General features: G+C 36.6%; 1 pseudogene; it reads right to left on the reverse strand.

Moving 5' to 3' along the window:
* LOC127541525 (centromere protein O-like) overlaps positions 1-10,635 on the reverse strand; it is an 83,495-nt pseudogene extending 72,860 nt beyond the window's left edge.
* Between the last annotated feature and the right edge of the window lie 5,921 nt (positions 10,636-16,556).

Genomic DNA, 16,556 nt, shown 5'->3' on the forward strand with positions numbered 1-16,556 from the left:
CTTGACTCTTGCTTACCTTCCATATCCAATTACTTGTCTCCTTTTTTTCACTCTATCTCAATGTCATCTCTTTACAAGTCATTCCCTTCTCTTCACTCATATGGTGTGAAGTGCTTAGTTATTGCATAAAGTGCTGGAGTTGGGGACTGGAAGTCTTGCATTCAAATCTTGCCTCAGATACAGATATATGATCCTGGGCAAACCATTTAAATCTCTCTGAGCCTCAGGTTTCCTCATCTGAAAAATGAAGATATGGAATTAGATAATCTCTAAGGTTCTTTCCAGTTCCAAATTTATGATTCTATTGTCCCTTGAGGGCAGCTAAGTGGCACATTGGATTGAACACTAGGGTTAGACCTGATTTCAAATCCCACCTCAGACACTATCTGTGTGACCCTAAACAAATTCTACTTGCCTTGGATTTCTCATTTGTAAAATGAGCTGGAAAAGAGAATGGCAAACTATTCTAGTACCTTTGCCAGGTAAACTTCAAATGAGATCACAAAGAATTGGACATGAGTGAAATAGCCTGAAAAAACTGAAATGATTCCATCATCATTCTCTGAACTATCGTGAATAACTTATAAATGAATTCCACGTCCAATCTTTCTCTTTTCTAATCTATACTCCATACTATTATTAAAATAATCTTCCTTACTTAATAACGGCCTACTTTTGACAACACAAACTTCAATGCCTCCAGATTGCTTCTAAGATAACATCAATGTTCTTCAATTGAGTAGATAAGTTTTTTATTATCCAATGCAATTCTACCTTCCTAGATTTCTTTCCCATTACTGTGCCCCCTGCTCAAACCATCCCAGACAAACTGACTTACCAGCACTTTGCCCAAACTGTGTGTTCTATCTTTGGCCTCTATCAGTCTCCATAAAGAAATACCCGACTTCTTCAGTCTTTAGGACATCTTATTTTGTTTCAAGGATCTCCTTAGCCATCATTTTCTTCATCAAGGGTCTATTGGTCTCCTCCGCTCCAACCAATCATAATCTTTGCTTCTTTAAATATTCATAGAGTCCAATCTTTCCTTATCTTCTTTCACTCCCTACTTTGTATGACATCATTCAATTCAACAAACAATAAGTACCAATTATGTGCTGTAATGCTGGAGAAACTGAGGCAAGATAGAGATTAGAGAGTTTTCAATATTTTATTTGGATTTCTGAGAGGAAGAGATTTTCTGGAACCAAAGGATCCATTTTGGTCCCAGGGCTGAATCAGATTTTTGTCTCAAAGAATCCAGTATCAAATGTGAGATTCCAATTATATATATAGCAATGATATGTGTGTATATATATATATATATATACATATATATATATATATATATATATAGCAATGATATGTGTGTGTGTATATATATATATATATATAATATATATATATATATATATCAATGATATGTGTGTACATATATATATATCAATGATATGTGTATATATATATATCAATGATATGTGTGTGTGTGTGTATATATATATATGGCTCTTAAGTTATCAGTGTGGACAAAGGCAGGGGGATGGAGTCCAAACTCTGGTGAGTGGGAATTTCCAAGAAGGGGACCATCAATCCGGTTCTGACAGGTTAGGGGGTAGACCATAAATTCTTAATAACTTAGGAGGACTTAGGAGCCAGTATGTCTGCACTCCCCCTTATCTTGAGATTATACATTTACAGTTTATAACCTTAGAGTAGCCAGCCCTAAGTTATCTCAGCCCTAATGGTCAGGAGGGTGGGTATGTTGAAACCAGGGGGATTGAGGCAGAACAATTAAGGGAATTGAGGTAGAACAATTAGGAAAACCAAAACCAGACAATTTAGGGAAACTGAGGCAGGGCAATTTAGGGGAACTGAGGCAGGACAATTAAAGGGAACTGTGGCACAATAGTGTTAGTCAAAATCTTGAATGCTGGAATTACAAAGACAACAGAAAATAAAATATTTCATGGACCTAGTATTTAGGTGGAAGCAGCATGTGCACAACAGAATAAAGAGAAGTTAACATATAAAATAAATTCAAGGGGGATCTAATACAAAGAGTAATTTATTATTAATAGAACTGGATGTAGAAGGCACAGCAGAAGTTAAAGAAAGAATGGGCCAAAGGTGCTGGGGAGTGGAGAGGTATGAGGGAGCATGGAGCAGAGGTCAAGGAAGAGAGCAGTGGCCAAGAAGTCCTATTGCTCTGAATCTTGGGGTTCTGTGCAGATCCATCTCTGTGTCCTCACATTCCTAAAGAAGAATATAAATTCATGGAGGATAGGAGTTGTTTCCTTAGAAATCCTCAGAAAATAGTACCTGGAACATAGTAAAGATTTAATAAATATTCTATGAATTGAGTTGAAGTTACCCATATGTGTTGGAGGTAGTCCTTCAGTCTCTCTCACTCATTAAAACATGTTACAAGCACTGAAGCAGTATTCCAAGTTACCCATCTGTTATCCTTCACTCTCATTCAATAACTGGCCTGCCTTCTTTTTGATCATACATTTCCCAGATGAAATCCCTGCTACCACTTCTTATCCAGAGGTTAGAACTTTGTTAAATTGAAACAAACCCCTGTGGTACCCTAGGTTTCTATCAGGCATATCCCTGAGATTATAAAAACAACCACATCCCAGACCCCCTGGCAACCCTTTTTGTACACCCTGTCTAAAAGTGTCTTTGCTGATTTCTTGAGAAAATTTCTCCTTTGCAAGAACAGTATGAATAGCTTGGGGACTAGATCTTCCCATGACACTCCAACATTACTTTTCTTGCATTTTTAAAGTCTCTCTTATCTATTCACACTGTCACCAAGGGAATTTTTCTAGTGGATAAATATGATCAGGCTGTTTCCCTATTCAACAAAGTCCATAGACTCCTCCCTATTACCTCTAGGATCAAAAGAAAACTCCTCTTTCATTTAAAGCTCTTTAGAACATGGTCCCAAATTAATTTTTTCAGATTAATTATATATTACTCCCTTCATTCACCCTGCCCTTATTACCACAGTTTTCTCTTCCACATTTTGAGGAAGGTGGGGAGGGGTGCAGTGACCCTGCACTCTGGAACATTTTGTTTTGACTTTTCCTTTGTCTTAGAGAAAAAGTCTGAATTATTATGGGATTAAAAGATAAAAAGATAATATTATTATAGAATATTACATATATATTTTGTATATTTCCAAGTTTCTGAACTTTTTCTGTGTCATCTACTGGCCTTTGTGTGTTGTGGGCAGCTTCCCCAAATCTCCCTCCATTTTCCCACTTAATTTTTTTATGCTGACCTACAATATATTGAAACTACAATGGGCAAAGTTGTAAAGTAGAAGAGATAACTGGATTCCTCACAAAAGATGCTCCAATCTTCATGCCTGGAATCCACTCCTTCTTCATCTCTGTTTCAGATAATACGTACTTGGCTGGAAAATTCAGCTCTGGTGTGATGTTCAATGTAAAGGTTTTTCTGATTTCATCAACTGATAATGCTTTTACACTCTCCCCCCCCCCCATCACCTTGCTACACACACACACACACACACACACACACACACACACGTATAATATTTTAATCTCTTCAAATAGAAGGTGCATTTCTTAAGTCTTAAGGCCAGGGATTATTTTTTTCCCCTTTTGAATTCTAAGATAGTAAATATTTTTAAATACTTGTAATTTGATTAATGAGGAATTTCTCCCCCATCCCACTTCCCAGAAAAAAAAAAAAAGATGACTATAGTGGAAGAAATGGAGAAATATGACACCTACCCAACCCTCTCCCTTGTTTTCTTTAGTTACAATAAATTTAGAGTCTCCTATTTGTCATTTGTGGAATTTCTCTGTCCCTTTCTTTCTCTGCTCCAACCCCCAACCCCCAATTCTAGCTGCCCAGTGACTTTGGAGAAGGAACAGTTGACTCTTTTTTATGGGAGGCCCTAGTTAATGCCTTTTGAGAACTCTGATGAAATCTCTAGTCAAGATTCGCTGATATTCTAATGGTGCATATTTGTCCCTGCTAAGAAAACCTCCCTCTCTGTTAGTGTGGTGGGAACAAAAGAAACTATAAGGAACCCTCCCCTAAAGCGCCCCAGACTAGCAATAATTCTGTAGTCAATGGAACAGGAATTAATATTCCCCTGGCATGGGGTTCTCAGTGTATGGATTGATGATGGATGGGGGTGTTTGCATTCTGAGCCAGAGTGTTTGCCTACACCTAAGGCTGTCCTGAGGGATTTGTTGTCATTGCATTTGCTTACAGATTGGAATTTAATGAGACTTTGTTTAAATCCCAACTTAGAGAGCTGGGGATCTTGTGCATTTTTATCTATGGCTCCCCGCCTACAATATTCCCTAAAGAGTTTAACAGTGCAGGTGGTTGGCTGGCTGGCTCTTTATGGAGAAATGAAAATGGAAATTGATGGGTACCAAAGACCAGGTACTACTAACTTGTCCTTAATCCTCAAGGTGGAGGACAAGACTTAGGGCAGGACTCATAAAAGGAAGCTAGGTTTGAATTTCCCTGCCCTGAGACCAAGGGTAATAATAATAATAATAATGAATGAATGAATGAACAACATTCATGTAGTGCTTACCATATGTGAGGTACCATGCTAAATAAATACTTTACAGATATTATCTCATTAAATGCTCACAACTCTTATTGTTGTTGTTGTCCCATTATTTGAGTCTTGCTTGATTCTTTGTTATCCCATTTATTGTAGGAAAAGAAAATGGAGTGGTTTGTCATTTTTTTTTTCTCCATCTCATTTTACAGATGAGGAAACCAAGTAATTTATGTAGGGTCACTCAGCTAGTAAGTGTCTAAGGTCTGGATATATATCTAATGCATCATCTAGAAGCCCCTCCAACCCTGTTAAGTATGTATGTATGTATTATTATTATTCTGATCTTACAGAGGAGAAAATTGAGGCAGACAGTGGCTAAGTGACATGCCCAAAATTACACCATCAGTAAGTGTCTAAGGCCAGATTTTAACTCAGATTTTCCTGATATGTTCAGCACCACTCTCTGTCCACAACCTGATTTAGCCATCCCTAAGTAAATTTAATCATTGCTGCTTACAAATAAAGATACGTGTGTGCCATTTCTTTCATTAGTTGTACATGTGGTTGCAAAAAAGGGACACTTTATAATGATTTCTTAAGAGTATATATAGAAGTGGTTCTATGTTTACTTCTTTTCTTGAATGAATGGTATAGTTATAAGAATGAAGCGATCAGCTACCGATGGTATAGTGAAAAGTTCTGAAATAGTAGCTAAGAAATGTGAGTTCTTGTCCTGACTTGGCTACTAAGAAATTGTGTGACCCGTGGAAAGTAATCATTGAACAGTAATCCATCTGTACAAATGAGGGGTTGGTGGTATTATATTAGTATTCACTAATCTAAACAGGCTATAGGTCACTTTGTGCCTCAGAATATGTTAAGCAAAACAACAAAATCCTTCCCTGTTCTTCAGTTTCCTTATTAGAAGAATCGTGAAGTTTTGCAATTGTCAATACTGAAAAATTACCCATGCATATATCTTGTAAATAAAAAGCTATAATAAAAAAAAAAGAATTGTGACTCAATGATAAATCTAGGATACATGTTAAGGCTGGTGTTAAAGATTGTGGACAGTGAAGGACTTTGAAAATTTTGTATTAGAAATTGGAAGAGCAGAATCCACAAAGTGATAGGATTGACAGAGTGTTAAGAGTATTGAATTGAAAAGTTTTAATTTCAAATTTCACCTCAGATACTTGCTGATTATACAAACCCAAGAGATGGACTCTGTCTCAGTTTCTATACCTATAAAATGGGGATAAAAAAACAATATCTACTTCTTGGGGTTGTTTTGCGGTTCCAATGAGATAACAGGGAAAGACTAGTTGTTAAACCTATTTTGATGATAAAAATAAGTCCAATTTTATATCCTCCCAACTATTGCACAAAATAGGACACCATTTTCATATTTAGAGGATTTATCACTACTGCTGACATTTGTTCATGACATTTTCTCCTTCTTCTTGTCATACTGAATACCACATTTTCAAGGAACAGAGTTTGGGCAACTGTCGACTAGATGGTCTCCAAGGTCCCTCCTCCATGTCCCATCCTACACAAATCTAGAGACGATTCTCAGCAGAAAATGCAAGATTATAACTAACATTCATAAATTAGGCTCAGTCTTGATTGCTCAGTCATAAATGTCATGCCATAACATGTCCTAATATTTGAGTAATTATGTATTTGCAGATCTTTCTTTCCCTTTGGGAAATCTCTAAGTGCCCAGGCAGGAGGGCAGAAGGGGGGTTGGGGGTGGGAGACAAAGAGGGTATATTTTACTGATTCCTATTCTGTGAGACCTAACAGCAGCATAGTAGATGAGCTGCAAATAACATAGCTTCAGGGCTGTGAAGAAAACATGCATAATATCTACGGTGAAATTAACAGCTTTCACCATTTATAAAAACTGGAACAGTACAGATCCCATATTTCTAGATTTGCTATTCTTGGGAAAGGAAACACACACACACACACACACACACACACACACAGCATATTCTGATCTGATACATTCGATTAAAATTGTCTTGCTTAATTTGTTTAGACCAGATGGGGATTGCTTGGGAATTTCTCCTTTGCTGCTGTCTACGTCCCTCCTCTTCCCTTCCAATAGGAGTGAGGTTATTGTTGTTCAGTCATTTCAGTCATGTTCGACTCTTTGGGACCCCATTTGGGGTTTTCTTGCCAAGTATACATGACTGATTTACCATTTCATTCTCTAGCTCATTTTACAAATAAGGAAACTGAGGCAAGTGGGGGTAAATTGCCCAGCATCACACTGCTAGTTGGTGTCTCAGGTTAGGTTGACTGATTTCAGTGGGATTCAATGTAGTATGGAGTTCTGGAACAGTGCCCCTAATTGTAGGTTGGAAAGGTAGCTGTTCATTTCTTCTAGATATTTAGTTGTGTGGTGAAAGAGCCAGGATGAACCAATCAAGATACTACACATACTTCATTTCCCTATAGGCTAATTACCATGGGATACAGTAATAGTTTCAGATTCTCTTTAGGAAATCGGAAAAAATTCTATTGATTGAGTTCAATTCAAGTGAGCCAGCTTTAGTCAAGACAATATGACCACCTTCATCCCTTCAGCCTACACCCTACCAGCTTCACTTACTCCTGGTTACTTATGGGTGCTCAAATGACTAACTTTAGGGACAGAACTGCCATTTCAGCCCCTTCTAAAGGTAGCCAGTCCTGTATTCATGGGAAGATAATAAAGCCAATTGATATTCAAATAAATATACCCCTCCTGTTCCCATCTCTGCATATTAATATCCTTCAGGGTCCAGGCAAAAAATTGGCTTTCTGATTCCATGTCTGATGCTTTCAGTTGGAAATTATCTGACCCCAATATGCTTAATAATCTTATAGAATTTGGATTCTATTCATTTAAGATACATCTCTAAAAAACACGAGTCTTATCATCCCAGGCAATGGAAACCTCTTGAAGGCAGGATCCATTTTATTTAATTGTATGTTATTCTTCTAGCAGCTAATTCAACATCTTATACAAAGTAGAGGCTGTAGAACTATTTCTTAGATAAAGCAATGAAGATAGATTTAGACAAATCTCCTATCTCCTTCTATATACATGTTTCTAGCCTTACAGTTAGGTGATATAGTAGATAGAGTGCTAAGTCTGGAATCATGAAGACCTTAGTCAAAACTAGCCTAGTGACTTCTTAGCAAGTAACTTAATTCCTCTTTGCTTTGGTTTACTCAACTTTTAAATGGGTATAATGATAGTATATTCCTCCCAGGGTTGTAGTGAGGATCAGCTAAGATAATATTTGTAAAGTGCTTAATAGAGTGCCTAGCATATAGTAGATGCTATATAAATGCTAGCTATCATCATCATCATCATCATCATCATCATTAAAGGTAACATAATGTAGTGGAAAATATGTTGCATTTGAATTTAGGAGAAACCTGGGTTCAAAAACTTTCTCTGTCACTTATTACTTTTGTGAGATGGGGCAAATAACTTCACCTTTTGGGGCCTCAGTTTCCCAGTCTGTAAAATGAGATGGGAGAGCTTCTGAGTTCCCTTTCAATTTTATATCTCTAGACCTCTAAAGCTTACATTTATTGATCGTGTAAGGGAAATAGAATGTAAATTTCTTGAGGCTAGGTACTGTTTTTGCATTTGTTTTTCTCTATGCTTAGCACCTAACACTGTGCCTATAATTGAATTGATTTAATGTTCAATTGATATATAAAATACTTGCCTGGTTTTTCTCAATATGCTTAACAAAGACAGAAAGAAATGAGATGGGACCATTTTAGAAACATTTTCACCAAGGATCAAAGCCCCAAAAGTTTCGGGCTAAACTGTTGCTCAATGGAAAGAAGGCTCGATTGAGTGGAAGACAGACTTATTCCAAATCTGGCTCTTCTTTTTACTACTTGGTTGATGATGGGTGAGTCATTTGAGTTTTTTGAGACTGAATTCTAAGATTGATTGATGAGATTTATAACATCAGATATCTTGAGATAGAAAGAACTTCAGAAGTGATTTAGTCCAATAATTTCATTTTCTAGATGAGAAGATGGAGACCCAAAGAAGTCAATTGATTTAACTAAAGTCACAAAAAGGGCAGATGCAGGATTTGAACTCATAGTCTGTGTCACCAAGGTCAACACATTTTCCACTGCCCCATACTCAGTCTCTCCTAAGCAAGGGGACTTCCAGATATAGTGCCTCTGATCCATGAGCCAGAATATTATGATTTTGTTTCAACTCTTCTAGTGGGCTCTTGTTAAAATAGACTTGTTCTTTAATGCACTTCAAATAGGTTCTGTGCTTTTATTCGTGATCATGCTGTTGTGAAAAGTGAAAGGACATTAAATGACAATTTATGATTCAGTTGATTATTGATGTCTTTATTTTCATGCCATCAGCTGTAAATGAGCAAAGCACAAACACCAACTAAAGATAGACATGCTGAAATATCTTTGGCTCCCCTGTAAGAAATCCCCAGCAGGTAGTGAGTCACCCAGCAATATGGGTTGTTCTATGTGAAATCTCTGTGTGCTCGCATTAGAGCTGAGTCACGCAAAGGAAAGGGAAGAGTTGGAAGAAGGCTTGGAACTCCCCGAACATACCTTGGATTTAAAAACACCTGTGCTATATAACCTTATATGTAGCCCCAGGGATGATTCAGAGGTTTTAGAACATTAGGAGATATTTTCTTCCCTGTAACAATAGTAACAAAGAATATATAAAAACAATTTTTATGTGTCAGGCCAAAGACAACAAAAAGCTCTCAAACAGTTTGACATTCTACTGCAAAACACAATGTATCCACCAATAAATAAATCCCTTTAATATATTAATTTAAGGAAAAGAAGTTCCTAGCCTGGCCATCCTTATGACTTTATTCCTTTCCTGCTTTTACCTTTGAGGTGCTAGATTTTTCCAACATGTCTTAGTTGCCTTGGACCATGACTCTTCTCAGTGATGTCTAGTTGATGAGTTCCTCTCAGAACCTTCGTTTTTAAGAAGTGCCCTAACTAGTCATGTTTATTGCTCTCTCCTCTTCTCTTCCTCCTCTATTTCTAACTGTCCAGACTTAGTTTCATCTTTGTTTTATGTGTTGCCTTCTTTCATTAGAGTATAAACTCATTGAAAGCATGGACTTATCCAAAGACATACAAATAGTCAATGGGAGAACTTGGATTTGAATCCAAGTACTCTCACCCCCTCTCCCCCATTCCCAATGCAAGGCTCTTTCTACTATACTAGAGCTTCTTAAAAATTTTCCACTCTCAGCTCCTTTTTGCCAGAGAAAATTTTACAGAACCCAATTAATATAGGTCTATAAAGTAGGAATACAAATCAAGTATATTGATAATACATCATAATTTCATGACCCCAACATTTGTTTATGAGACTCCATATGGGGTTGCCAAACACTTATTAAAAAGTTGGGTACATATAGATGATGTCTTTCTTCTCTCTCTCTCTCTCTCTCTCTCTCTCTCTTTCTCTCTCTCTCTTTCTATATATATATATATATATATATGTGTGTGTGTGTGTGTGTGTGTGTGTGTGTGTGTATACATATATATAATTGTGACATCAGTGGGAAGAGTGGTTGTGAGGAACTGGTACATAAACCTGGCACAAAATGAGAAGGACTCTCCACTGGGGTTCATGGTGTATATGACTGACAAGAGTGGCACATTGAATTTCTCTGCAAAGGTCTGGCTAGGAAAGCTGAAAAGCTGCACTGAACTTGATCTGTCTGGTATTATCTTCCAGATATTCATTTAAGTGTTCACTGAGACCATACAAAAAAGTTTTGAAAATCACTCGGTAGTATTTTGCAGCTATCTGTTCCAGTGGGATGACAACTGGAATTGAATGGCAATCTATTGTAGTGATTTCCTGATGATAAGATAGTAGGAATCCAAGACGATTCACTCAAAAGCAGGGTCAATTTGCTACTGGGCCTTGTTAAATGAAAGGCCTAAAAGAAAGCTTTACCTTTTTCCAATTTCATTTCTAGATTTCCCTTACAATTCTTTAATGTTTGGTAGGATTCTAGATTAGTGATGCGTATTTAATTTAAAGACCCTTCTTAACCTTTGCCTCACCATATTTTTTAATTCTATTTTCTAATCGGCCCCAATATATATTCTCCACCCTATCAGATCCTTTCATTTACTATCCCATGTAAATTAATATTGAGGCATTTAACTTGGAATTCTCCTTTTGTTTGTACCAATCCTATCCATTCTTTGAGGCCTAGTTGGAATCTCACCTTCTCCTGCAAAATTTCATTAGGTGTTGAAGTTTTCTGTGGTCTCTCTCTCCTGTAGCTCCCTATATAACATAATGGTTCCCAAAATGATATTTCAATTACATATTAATTCATACTTTTCTCTAATGGATAGTCATGAAGGACTGAGTTTCAATACTGCGTTAAACACTAGAGTGTTACCTCTATCAATACTGGGTTCTTCAGTTTAGTGGAAGCAGAGATCATTTTCATCTGGGCACATCATAGAGGGAGTAAGAAAGATTTGAGCTGGGGCTTAAAGGATGTCAATATGCAGGGATAGGAGAAGGAAGAGTGGTTGATGCCTAGAAAGCTGTTGGTGTTCATTATTATCATTGTCCATTGAATTTAGGCTTGGCCAGGTAGCTCTGACCCTGAAGACAATCTTCTAGAATGATTCTAGTAAATATAAGTACTTTCTAGAACTCATATATAAATAGGAATAAATGGAGACAATGGCAGTAATTACTTTTCAGGATTATCAAGAAGACCAAATGAGATAATAAATGGAAAATGCATTGCAGACTTTAAAATGTTATGTAAATTTGAACCTGTATTGTTGTTATTCTTATTATGCTTTAATAGGAACATGGAGGACCTCATTTCTTCTAAGAGTTGATACTTAGGAATCTTTGCTCATTGGTTGAAACTTTCAGCCAACTCTCAATACATTATTCCCAGTAGGCAGTAGTATATCTGCTGAAATACTAAAGTGGCTCCATTACATTTTGAGATTCATTATTGGTAGAAATTGGCTTAGAGGTTAAAGGTTAAAAAAACAGCATGTCTTAGGGTAGAGATGAGGTCTTGTCAGAAAAGCTAGAGAGACTGGAGTTGGGAAATGGGAGATGAGGTTAGAAAATGGAAGTGCTTTAGTATCCCTGACAGAAGATTTAGCAGGACTCTTTTAACTCTGGAGCCAGGACATCAGGCTTCAGCAGATCTTCAAGAAACATAGAAGACAGGATACTGGATTTAGAGTCAGGAAGATATGATGCTTTCAGGTCTTGACATTTGGACAAGTCACTTAACTTCAATCTGCCTTAATTTTGCAAAATGAGGCTAATGAGAGCACTTACCTCACAGGCTCGGTGTAAGGATGAAATGAGATAACCCATATAAAGAGTTTTGAAGACCTTAAAAGGCTATATGAATGCTAATCATGAGGCAGAAAGCCCTAGAACCTAAGCTTTTTATCACAAACTGAATTCAAAGATAATTTTGTCCCTAAGTATATATTGTAGGGTTATCATTCAACAAATCAACAAGAATTTATGAAGTGGTTGCTCTGTTCCCATCACAGTGGAAGTAGGTGGTGAGAATATACAGAAAACTGGAAATAGTGACTGGTCTCAAAGAGTTTGAATTCAACTGGAGGAATGGGGCATTCAACTGGAGTAATGATGCACTCAGCTGAAGGAATGGTATATTCAAAAATATAGTATATGTCAGATGATTTTCCAAGTTGGAGACTCTAAGAACTGATGTGGGGAAGTAGAGAAAGTTTCATGTAGGAAGTGATCCTTTAACTAAACTTTAAAGGTAGCTATGGGGCACCAATAAGGGTGCCTAAGGCACAATCTAGGCAAAGACATGGAGTTTGAAGATGAAAGTCATGAATGAGGAATAACAAATAGTTTAGATAGTCTAGAGTATAGAGTCCTTAAAGAAATACAATGTGTGAAAGAAGCCTGAAAAATTTAGCTGGAGGCAGATTGGGAAGCATCCTAAGCTAGTGAAGATCTTTAGAAGATTCAGTCACAAGTCTTCCTGAGCCTGGAAAGCATTACTTCCATTTGTATATGGAGTCTGAGAATTGATTCTATTGTCTGGTTATGTTCCCTTGTTTTTTTGTCTTGGTATTATATCTCAGTTAAATGGTTTGTTACTAGATATATGGCTGCTGTCTGGTCTATGAGTCAGTCCATCAACAACATTTATTCAGTGTAAGTATGTGCCAGGCACTATGTTAAACATAGGAAAACAAAACAAAACAAAACACTCAAAAGATACGCCTCTCTCGAAAAGCTCAGGATTTAATGGGAGGAGACAATATGCAAACAACTATGTACAGACAAAATAGGTACAGAATAAATTTGAGATAATCACCAGAAGGTAAACATTAGCATTAAGGAGATCAAGAAAGTCTTCTTATAGAAGGTAAGATTTTAGTGGAAACAAGAAAACTTTTGTGAATAAAAAAATATTGGAATAATAAGTGAAAAATGCTGGAATAGGGGGGGACTACATGAAGACAATTATGCACAAATAAAATATATCACAAACTGGAGAGAATCAGCAGTGGGAAGGCATTCAAATTAAGAGGAATTGAGAAAAGTTCCTAGTACAAGATGTGATTTTAGATGAGACTTGAAAGAAACATCTATGAATACAAGATACATTGGAATGAGGGTTATAGTCATACATTGTATAATTATGATAACCCTAAACACCTCATGCTAAGCCAGGAGTGCCAAGGACTTGTGAGTTGAGTAAGATTTGGATTACATTTGATATGTGTAAATCTTCTCTAATTAGATGGTAACATTCCCTGAGGGTAGAGGCCACTTCTTTGTCATTCTTTCAATATCTATTTATTGATTATCTAAATGTGAGTGAGGACCTGTGCTAGGTGCTATGAATAGTACAAAGATTCATAATATAAAGCTCCATGTCTCAGAGAATTTGCAATCCAGAAAAGGAAATGAAATTTAGTGCTACCACAAAATAGGAGAAAACATTCTAGTACAAGTTAGCATGAGAGAAATTAAATCCACAAGAATGGTCTTATTCAGCAAGTGTTATGTATGGATTCAAAGGAGGGAGAGAACACAGCTGACTATAGGAACCCTGAAATATAGTCCATAATATTAAGATTTGTACTAAGCATTTTCCCTCCTTGAGAATTTTCCAGATCACAACTGAGATCCTGCCTTTGATTTAATATCATTTTATCCTCCTTTTTTTTTTTTTTTTTTTTTTTTTTTTTAATTTAGAGTATTCACAGCTTAATAGTGTTGTGTGACAGTTCCCTTTTAATGACTGACCTGGTTTCCTAATTGTCCTATTCAGTTACTCTGCCTCAGGTTATAACCATTCCCTCTTAGTGTTAGGATAAAGGTCTTATATCTTAGACCTTAGGCTATAATCATTCCCTCTTAATGTTTGATGGGATAAAGGTCTTTATCCATTTTAGACATCATTAGAATATCGAGAGCCTCTCTAGTACCTCCCATTATGTCATCCTAGTGCCTCCTCCCATTAGGTCATCCCCATCCAGGTACCTCCCCCATTATGTCATTGTTCTTGTTACCCTATAAAAGAATCTTGTATGTGACATTCTCTGCTGGATTCTTTGAGACAATAGTCTCATTCAGCCCTGGGACCAAATCATGGATCTATTTGGTCCCAGTAAATCTCTCCCATTTAATAAATTATTAAATATTTTCTAATCTCTGTCTTGCTCAGTTTCTCCAGCATTACAATAGATAGAAAATTCCATAGGAACTGAAGTTAGATGAAGTGTCTTGTTTCCTCCATTTACCATGTGATCCTAGGAAAATCACTTCTCTATGAATCTGTTTCTTACAGATTTACAATTGAGGATTTACAAAATGAGGATGACACCCATAGTGCCAATGGACTTCCTAGACTTGTTTTGAAGATATAGTCAAAAAGCCACCATAAAGTACTTTGGGTGACTAGATCAATGTCAGCTAGTACTATCTATTTATCATATACTAATTTAAAATACACTTATCTGCTTATATAGTATTTTACCCAATGGATTGAAAACTCCTTAAGGATAGAGACTCCTTAGCTTCTAACATGGTGCTTCGTATGTGATAGATGCTTAATAAACTGAAAGAATGCCAGACAAAATGTTTGCATTTGCTTTGTATATAAATATTTGAGCTATGGGAAGATTTGGATTTAAATTCTGTCTGTGATGTATACTGGTTAGGTAATTTTGAGCCAATTCCTTAACCTCTTTCTCAGTGTTACAGGAAACATTTCAAATTTTAGCATAGGGGAAAGACTCTTATTGATAGAGGGAGTTAGTTGTCTGTACAATTGAAATTACAGATTCGGTGTCTGTAATTTGCAAACATATATGTATATGTTTTTTCCTCCTGAGAATATTTCAATAGACATTTATTAAGTGGCTACTAGGAGACAGGCACCATGTTAAGCACTGAGAACACCAAGAAGGGCAAAAAACAGTCCCTGATTTCAAAGAGCTCAACTGTCCAATAAAAAGAAAACATGTAAATGACTATGTACAAATATGGTATATGGCAGGATAGGTTAGAAATAATCAACAGAAGAAAGTTAGTGACTCTATTGATAAGAGACATGCAAATTAAGACAATTCTGAGACACCACTACACACCTGTCAGAATGGCTACGATGACAGGAAAAAATAATGATGAATGTTGGAGAGGATGTGGGAAAACTGGGACACTGATGCATGGTTGGTGGAGTTGTGAACGAATCTAATCATTCTGGAGAGCAATCTAGAATTATGCCCAAAAAGTTATCAAACTGTATATATCTTTGATCCAGCAGTGCTACTACTGGATTTATATCCCAAAGAGATACTAAAGAAGGGAAAGGGACCTGTATGTGCCAAAATGTTTGTGGCAGCCCTGTTTGTAGTGGCTAGAAACTGGAAAATGAATAGATGTCCATCAATTGAAGAATGGTTGGGTAAATTGTCATATATGAATGTTATGGAATATTATTGTTGTTTAAGAAATGACTAGCAAGATGATTTCAAAGAGGCCTGGAGAGACTTACACGAACTGATGCTAAGTGAAATGAGCAGAAGTAGAAAATCATTATATACTTCAACAACGATACTGTATGAGGATGTATTCTGCTGGAAATGGATTTCTTCGACAAAGAGAAGATATAACTCAGTTTCAATTGATCAATGATGGACCGAAGCAGCTACACCCAAAGAAAGAACATTAGGAAATGAATGTAAACTGTTTGCATCTTTGTTTTTCTTCTCAGGTTATTTTTACCTTTGAATCCAATTCTTCCTGTGCAACAGGAGAACTGCTCAGTTCTGCACACATATATTGTATCTAGATATACTGAGACATATTTAACATGTATAGGACTACTTGCCATCTGGGGGAGGGGGAGTGCAAGGAGGGAGGGAAAAGTTGGAACAGAAGTGAGTGCAAGGGATAATGTTGTAAAAAATTACCCAGGCATGGGTTCTGTCAATAAAAAGTTATAATTATTAAAAAAAAGAAAAAGAAAGTTAGTGAATTTAAGGGAAATCTGGAGAGTTTTCTTGCAGAAGGTAAACCTTAATTGAAATGTGACAGAAGTCAGAAGGTCGGAATGCAGAGAAATGGGGGACAACTAGCAAAATGCATGGAGTTGGGAGATGTGTCTTGTTTGGAGAAAAGCAAGGAGGCTAGTGTCACTGAACTGAAAAATAAATGGAAAAGAATAAGCTGTACGAAAATTGAAGACGTAGAAATTGGATGGATAGCCATGTTCTTGAGATATTGATTGCTTCATTACTAATGATGTGGTTGTGAGCATCAAATAATGTGATTTGGGGAAACAATTGCTAATTAGATTAAGGTTCAGACACTGAAGGCTAGGAGTTTAATTGTGAAGAATTCACAAAGGCCATTCTCTTCAACAAAAGGCAGGTTTCATTAAGACAAAATGAAGAG

The sequence above is a fragment of the Antechinus flavipes genome, chromosome 6, assembly GCF_016432865.1.
Source record: "Antechinus flavipes isolate AdamAnt ecotype Samford, QLD, Australia chromosome 6, AdamAnt_v2, whole genome shotgun sequence".
NCBI classification, from domain to species: domain Eukaryota; kingdom Metazoa; phylum Chordata; class Mammalia; order Dasyuromorphia; family Dasyuridae; genus Antechinus; species Antechinus flavipes.